The following is an 8,402-nucleotide window of genomic DNA, read 5'->3' as shown; positions in this document are numbered from 1 at the left end:
CAAAACCTGTGGAACTGGAGTGACAAATGTCTGGGAGCTGGAAGAGTAGCCAGAGCTCTTAACTGCTGAGCCATCTCTCTTGTTTTTTAAAGAAGATTTTACTGAGTAAGAGCAGTGGACTGGGTAGTATCCAGAATATTGCCTTGGACTACTCTTTAATCCTATTTTTTTTAATTTCCTCACCAGGTGGCCTACACCTATATTCCCAGCACTCTGGGGGGCAGAGGCAGGTAGATCTCTGAGTTTGAGGCCAGCCTGGTCTATAAAGTAAATCTAGAACAGCCAAGGCTACACAGAGAAGCCCTGTCTCCAAAAAAAACAAAACAAAAAACCCAAAAACAAACGAACAAAAAACTTCCTCTTTTTAGTAGAATACATGCCTCCCAAAATCTATTATGTTATTAATTGAAGTGTTAAGAAAGTCACAGTAACTGTTCCCCCAATCACGAAAAAGTGCAGGGTTTGTTAGATGCTAGTGTAAGAGTTCTGTAAGGAAGATCACCACATCCAGGGATGCCTAACCTGCAGGCTTAAGTGAATGGATAAAGTACTAAGGTAAGCTTCAGAAGAAAGGCCTGGAGATTTGTCAGTGCCTTGACTGTCCATAGTTTGTTCTAAGACTCTAGGAAAATGCCAATCAAGACTTTTCTAATATGGTTTCCTTCCTTCCTTCCTTCCTTCCTTCCTTCCTTCCTTCCTTCCTTCCTTCCTTCCTTCCTTCCTTCCTTCCTTCCTCTTCTTCTTCTTCTTCTTCTTCTTCTTCTTCTTCTTCTTCTTCTTCTTCTTCTTTTCTTTCTTTTTTTCTTTCTTTCTTTCTTTCTTTCTTTCTTTCTTTCTTTCTTTCTTTCTTTCTTTCTTCTTGGGAGGGTTCTTTGTTTCACTATATAGCCCTGTCTGTCTTAGAATTTGTTCTATAGACCAAAATGGCCTCTAACTCAGAGATCTGCCTGCCTCTGCCTTCCTAGTGCTGGGATTAAAGGTGTGAGCCATCACCATCCAGCTGACATGGTTTTCTAGAGTGCTGAATATTGGCAATGCTCTACCTGATCTACCTGTCTCATGGGCTCTTTTGTTCTGGCTCCAGCCTTGTCTTTCAGTTGAGTGGCTCCTCCTAGATCAGTGACCTGAAAGTGGGCACGTGTGTCCTAATTACCCATGGAGCTTCATAAGTATGCAAGGCCCTGCTCCTTAGCGGCTCCACTTCATGAGCATAATAAAGTATGTTCCACAACTGTTGTCTTTTAAAACATTTTCCCTCTATAAGCTTTATGTTCCTCCTCCTTGTAACCAGGGTTCTTTGAACATAATCTTGACCACTGTGCTTTTAGTGCTCATATTTCTATTTCTGGCTTTTTTTTTTTTTCATGGCTCTATAATCTCTGTTTGGAACATTGTTTGGAATAAGCAAATTTTCTTGTTGGTTCATTATACTTTGGCATCCTCTCTTGACCTTCTCATTTAAGGGTTACTAATTACAAACTAATCAGAACGATTTTCAGTAAGCACTGCCAGATAATTTTTGTTTTCCTCAATGTTGGCCTGAAGGTTCTACTATAGGCCATTTTGTTTTTAACTTTTTTTTTCTCATTGCTGTGACAAATACCTGCCTAGAAGCCAACTTAAAGAAGATGGTTTGAGAAGTACTTCATCATGGAAGGTGTGGCAGTTTGGATGGGAATGGCGCCTATAGGCTGTATATTTAAAGGCTTGGCCCCCTTGTTGGTGGAACTGTTTGAGGAGGATTAGGAGGTATGGCCTGTTGAAGAAGGTCACTACAGGTGAGTTTCAAGGTTTCAAAAGTCCATGGCCATTCCCAGTTAGCTCTCTCTTTCTCTGCCTCCTGTGTCTGGATCTGATGTGAGCACTCAGTTACTGTTTCAATGCCGTGCCTGCCTGTCTGTTGCCATGTTCCCTGCTGTGGTCATGGGCTCCAAACCTCTAGAACCATGCGATCTCAAATTAAGAGCTTTCTTCTATAAGTCATGAGTCTTATCACAGAAATAAAAAGGTAACTAAGGCAGGAAGGAAGGCATGGCAGCTAGTGGGAGGGAAGATTTTTTTTGTCTTGTTCTTTGGAAGGCATAGTCCACCATTGCTTGGCTCCCATGTGACTCTGCAGAACAAAATGGAAGCAAACACATGAGAGAGAAAAAGCTGTTGACTTCATGGCCAACCAGGAAACTGACAATAATATATTCTCAAGGACCAGCTTCCAGTGCCATGTTTCCTTCACCTAACAGCTACTTCCAAAAGTTTCCATAATCCCCTTAAAAACACCGCCATCTGGGAATCAAGCACTCCAAACATGAGCCTGCGAGAGACAATTCATATTTCATTCACACCATAAGACGATACTTCTTTCATCAGATATGTGGGTGAATGTGATAGTTAAGATTTCTTAGCCACAGGATAACAAATCTTTTTAAAATAATTTTATTTAATTTTATGTACATTAGTGTGAAGGTGTCAGATATCTTGGAAGTAGAGTTATAGACAGTTGTGAGCTGCCATGTGGGTGCTGGGAATTGAACCTGAATCCTTTAGAACAGCCAGTGTTCTTAACCACTGGGCCATCTTTCCAGCCCCAAAGATGTATTTATTTATTATGTATACAGTGTTCTGCCTGCATGCCCACCTACACACCAGAAGTGGGTACCAGATCTGATTATGGATGGTTGCGAGCCACCATGTGGTTGCTGGGAATTGAACTTAGGACCTCTGGAAGAGCAGACAGTTCTCTTAACCTCTGAGCCATCTCTCCAGCCATAACAATTTTTTTTATAATCTTCTATCAGATTCCTAATGAAAACTTCTAGAGAGTAGTTAATTTTATATTGTATGAACCTGGATTTTACAGATCCAGACTCAGCTTTCTTTGTAGCTCAGTGGCTGAGTACTTGCCTTGCATGCATAAGACCCAAGCTTCAACCCCCAACAAGTTTCTGAGTCCTTTGCTCTGCTGCCTCTATTCTAATGTGTGTCTCTTGTCTCTTGCGAAGCAGCAGAGATGAGTGTGCCTCATGTTATCTGTCAAGCTATACGAAATCTCTCACTCACTCGCGATCAGCGATTCCCCAGATATGTTCTGACAGGCCTCCCCCCAGACTGTTCCTGTATAACAAAGATAAACTTCTCTCTTGTTTCATCATCTCAGTCAAAATTTATATCATAAGAGATGAATGTGACACCTAATTAATGCATCTTTAAATTTTAGCATACATTCCGAATGTAAGACAATCTCAAACTCATTCATTCTTCTACACATATTACATAAATGCAGTGTCAAATCAGCATGCATCAAAAATTTAACATTCATGCTTGACTTAACAAAAGTCAAGTTAATCAATACCACTACACACATTGGGCACCAAAGAGTATGGCTTTACGCTTAGGCATATAATCAAAAATTCCTACATTTTAAAAACCCAGAGCTAGAGAGGGATGGCTCAGTGGTTAAGATATCTGGATATTCTTCCAAAGGACCTAGGTTTGCTTCCCAGCACACACATGGTGGCTTATAAAGGTCTGTAACTCCAGTCATAGGGTATCCAATACTCTCTTCTGTTCTCTGTGGGCATTAGGAATGTATATGCCACACAGCTATATATTCAGTCAAAAACACTCATACACATAAAAATAATAAATAAAATGTAGAAAAACAAAACCACTGGATTCCTAGTCCTCTCTCTCTCTCTCTCTCTCTCTCTCTCTCTCACACACACACACACACACACACACACACACACAGTTTCCTTAATCCTTACTACAGGGTCATGAATATATACCCACTTTCACAGATATGGGAACTAGGCTTCCCAGGGCTTAGGTAACATAAACCTGCAACACTGTCAGGCAGTGCATAGGTTACCATCTGAGGCCTTGCTCCACCTGAGGCTCAGCCTGGCATCACCAGTCCGAGCTGTAGCCTTCCAGCCCCTTTCCCATCATTCCCACTGATGCTGAGCACACTGGTTGGTACAGAGGGCTGTGCTGTCGCTGTGGTGGCAGTGTCACAGAACCCAGACTGCAGCATACGAAAGTTGCTAACACAGCAACAGCTTCTGGTCGGCAGTTCATCTGGGTCCTTTGCCTTTTCCTGGAGGAAACCCCTTATGCTCACAGGTGCTCTGGAGCAAGGCTTTTGGGACACGCCTCTGAAAGGCGAGTTTCTGTCACTGGGTTCTGTTAGCCTCAGAAGGCAGGAAGTACAGGAAGAGTCAGCCCCGCAATCTAAAGACAAATGGAAAAACAAGCAAACAAATAAATGGTAAAAACTCATAGTTTTGACACTCTTTCGGTCTCAGCTTCACAGATGATACAGCGCTGTTTGCTGTGCTCTGCGGAAGGAAGGCAATGTATAGAATGAGGAAATGAGAAAATACAGCCATTGAAACCTGGGGCAAAGGAGAGAATTACTAAGTAATATAGAAGGCTGAAAGCGTTTGAATCAGTAACAAAAATAAACCTATGTAAGTAAACGTTTCTGTTTGTTTGACATACGCAAAAAGTAAATATTTTCCAAGTGAATTTGGTCTCTAAGACATGTTTTAAGGCAAATGTAATCAAATTGTATAACCATTAACATATAGACACATATATGATATGTGATATAAGATATATGATAAATATAATATATACTGTATAATATAAAATATAATAGATATATGCTTGGCATGCTTAGAGAACTGGATTTAATCTCTAGTTTTGGGTATGGATCTATATTAAAGCCATTTAGATGAATATTAGCAACAACAAAAAAGTAAAAAGTAACAATAACATACTCAGAAACAACATTCTGAAGGAGCTTTCCTAGCTTGAACGATAGGATTGTTGACAGAATTCAGTCCCTTGAACTCTGTAAACAGGGTAAATTTCAAATGATTCTTTTATGTAAATTTTAATTTTTTGTTCATCTTTCAATTTTACTTTTCTTCAAACTTTATTTTCAAGGAGACATAAACTTCAGGGCAGTCCTACTCTCTCTCTCCCCTTTGCTCATCCTTCCCCATCATGTGTACCCTCCAGACTGTGTTTCAGGGTGCCCTGTCTTCCCTGGGTTTCTCTCTTATATGTCATGGCTCAGATATTGGGTCACTGTGACCAACCACACATGCCTCTCCCAACTGTCTCCTAACAGGTTGCGGCTGCCTTGGGCTCAAACCAAAGGTGAACCTGGAGCCAGCATTCTCCCCTCCTAACTCCTCCTGCTGGGGAATCATGAGGCTGTATGGGTAAAACAGATTTTTTTTTTTTCCAAAGAGTAGACTGAATAAATGGACTTACCATGTGGGAGTGAATTGGAGGGCCAATTGTGTGTTAAAGTCAGCCTTACTCAAAGGAGATTAAAAAAAAAAACAAACAACAACAACAAAAAAAAACATTGGACTGAAGAGCCAGGTGGGTGGAAAGCTGGCTTTAGCCTGAGTGTAGAGTGGTGCCTGCTGCTCCAAGCTGAGCTCCTAAGACCCTTCAGCCTGATGGCTTCTACCTTTTCTCTTTGCCCAGTGTACAGCTTTCAAAAGTCAAGTTTTCTTTTGTTTGAGACAGAGGTGCTCTATGTCGTCCTGGCTGTCCTGGAACTTATTCTGTGTAGACCAGAACTCACAGAGATCTGCCTGCTTCTGCCTCTGCCTCCTGAGTGCTAAAATTAAGGGAGTGCACCACCATTGCCTGGCCCAAGTGACAATGTTTAAAGACAGCCAGGCTTCTGAAAAGAAATCTTTTTCTAAGTACGATGAAGACTGCTCACTGGTGGTACCAAACTTTCATTTCCTTCTATTTTCAGACCATGGTAATAAGCTCACAGGAACAATGAAAGGGGGTTCTGTTGGCCAGTGTGTTCCTTCATCCACTGCAACACAAAGGACCTGGCGGAAGCTTTGTCCTGACCTTAAATCCAAAGGTGGCCTCAGGACCAGCCCAGATAGGTGGCGGCTTGGTGAAGGCTGATAGTCTTATGCAAGCAGAGGTCATTTTCCCAGGCATCTGGGAAACTGAGGTTCAAGTGAAAGACTTTCTACAACAGATTTGGACTGTGCTAATGTGGACAGGCTGTTGACTACTCAGTAAGAGACCAAAGCAGAACTGCCCCAGGCTTTCCTTTCTCCATCAGTGCCCCTCCAGGAAGGGCAGTTTTGCCCTCCAGGAGATACTTGGCAGTGTTTGAAGGCAGTTTTGGTTGTCACGTGGACAGAAAGGAGAGGAGACAATAATGGGACTGACATGTAGTGGGTAGGAGCCGTGGCAGAGCTAAGCATCCTACAGTGCCCATGGCAAGACCCACAGTCACATGCCTTCTTCAAATACCGCTGGTGCTAGTATTGAGTTAAAACCTGCTCTAAATACTAGGGGATAAGATGGGATTTTACTTCCTCTGTGACTAGCACCCACCATGGTGTTGTCCTTGTGTCACTCCTCAATTTAAAGTTTTTGAAAAAGAATCAGCTGATGTTTTGGTTACTTTTTCTGCTGCTATGATAAAATATCCTGTCAAAAGCAACTTAAAGGAGGTAGGGTTTCTTCGAGCTTCAGTCCAAGGTACAGCCTGTCACATCCAGGGAGTCAAGGCAGAGGGACCTTGAAGCAGCCGGCTGCTTTGCATCTGCAGTCAAGAAGCGGAGAGAGAAATGCTGAGAAGATAGTGCTTTAGCTTGCTGGCTCCCTCTTACACAAGCCATGATTGTGGGCTCCGGGAATGGCTCACCCACAGTCAAGATGGCTCTGCCCACAACATTTAACGTATTCAAGATTCTCCTCAACAGGGCACCCAGGGACCCACCTCCCAAGCCATTCTAGGCTCTGTCATGCTGACAATCAACACTGGCCGTCATAGCTGGTTTTCCTATAAATCACCCAGGAGAAACAGATTATTCTGAGTCGCAGTAGCATTGCCGGATGAGTAGATAAAGGAGACTTTATCTCATTATTGTCCCTGCTTTCCAAAAAGAAAATCAAGACTTGGGACAATTAAGGAAGTTACGAATACACAGAAAACCTTAAAGCACAGAAACAGCACTCAATACAGACTCTCTAGTCTAGATGTCTCCTTGAAGAAACCAGCTGTGCGATTCATTGAGCCATTGTGTCATGCCTAGGATTCTTGTTTTCCCCACAAGTATGTCTCAATCTTTCTGACACAGCTCTTTTTTAAATAAATAGAACTGTGTCATTATGGTCACTCAGCATTTAAACTCAATTTGGTAGGTGTATTTTAAAGCACACGGGCTTAACTCTCTAAAAAACAAAAACAGAGACAAAACCCCCAAAATGTCCTTTATACATGTCAAATGTAAAGAAATATTCATTTATTGGAATTCCAAGATATACACATATTTAAGTGGCAAAAGCAGTTAAATTAGAAGGCTTAAAAAGCTGGAGACAGCTGTGGTTCCCACTTTGCAACTTTCTAACAGTACATTCAGCATAACTTTATACTGATTTTTTGTAATTGTTTTGCCTGCCTCTTTCATTGTCCCCTCTATCTGTTTCTACTACTAAAAGAGAAACCCAAACAGCTTAGAACACCCATCTGTCAGCCCTCAGTTCTGGAAGCAGAGAGTGCAGTTCAGTCATGCGTAACTGGTTTCTTGGTTCAGGGCACCTCAAGCCTCAGCTGGTGGCATTTGCAGGGCACAATTCTTGTCTGGAAGCTTTGAGAGAAAGTCTACTGAAGCTCATCCTTGACATCTGCCTTTTTGCTGGTTGTTGGCTAGGATTGTTCTGGCACCTGTTCCCAGCCAGGTGCCACCCCACCCCCATCCCTGGTGATAATCTATGGCACACTGGATATTCCCAGGAAGTACCCAGCACACCTTAAGAGCTCACTTCACCATGCTCACAGAGGACCGTCTCCCTATCTTCAGTGCATCTGCAAAATCGCACAGAGCAGCACCTAGATGCGTATCTCACTGGATAACTGGTGGGCATATGTGTAACCCCTGGGGGCGGGGCAGAAGTCTTAGAGGCTGCTTAGGATTCTGTGTAGAGTTCTATGCTCCTCCAGTACCCAAAGGATACAAATGGTCACCGAACAAAACTGGCTTAACGGAAGACAGGTGAAACCAGGAATGAAGTTCCAGATAATGACAGCTAAGAAAGAGAAAAGATCCGAACAGACGTGTTGTCCAGGATGCCTTTGGGCTGCTCACTGCCCTACCCCCTTGCTTTGCTCAGAGTCTGAGAGACACTGTAGCGATACAGCTTCAGTTGACTAAAGGGAGCCAAGAGAAAGAGAATTCCTGCCCCAGAAAGGACCAAAGAGAACAACTGTGGAATGACATCTCTTGCCTGGAATAAGAGGTGCGTTAGCTGGGTACCCCTTGGCTAGACTGCTCGCTCACTTAGATGGAGCCCGACCACCTCAGCTAGCAAGGCTCCTGGTTCAGAAGGCACACTTTAAAAGT

This window comes from Meriones unguiculatus, chromosome 3 (genome assembly GCF_030254825.1).
Source record: "Meriones unguiculatus strain TT.TT164.6M chromosome 3, Bangor_MerUng_6.1, whole genome shotgun sequence".
Classification (NCBI taxonomy): Eukaryota; Metazoa; Chordata; class Mammalia; order Rodentia; family Muridae; genus Meriones; species Meriones unguiculatus.
The sequence above is the reverse complement of the archived record's forward strand: the minus strand, read 5'-3'. Positions refer to the sequence as shown.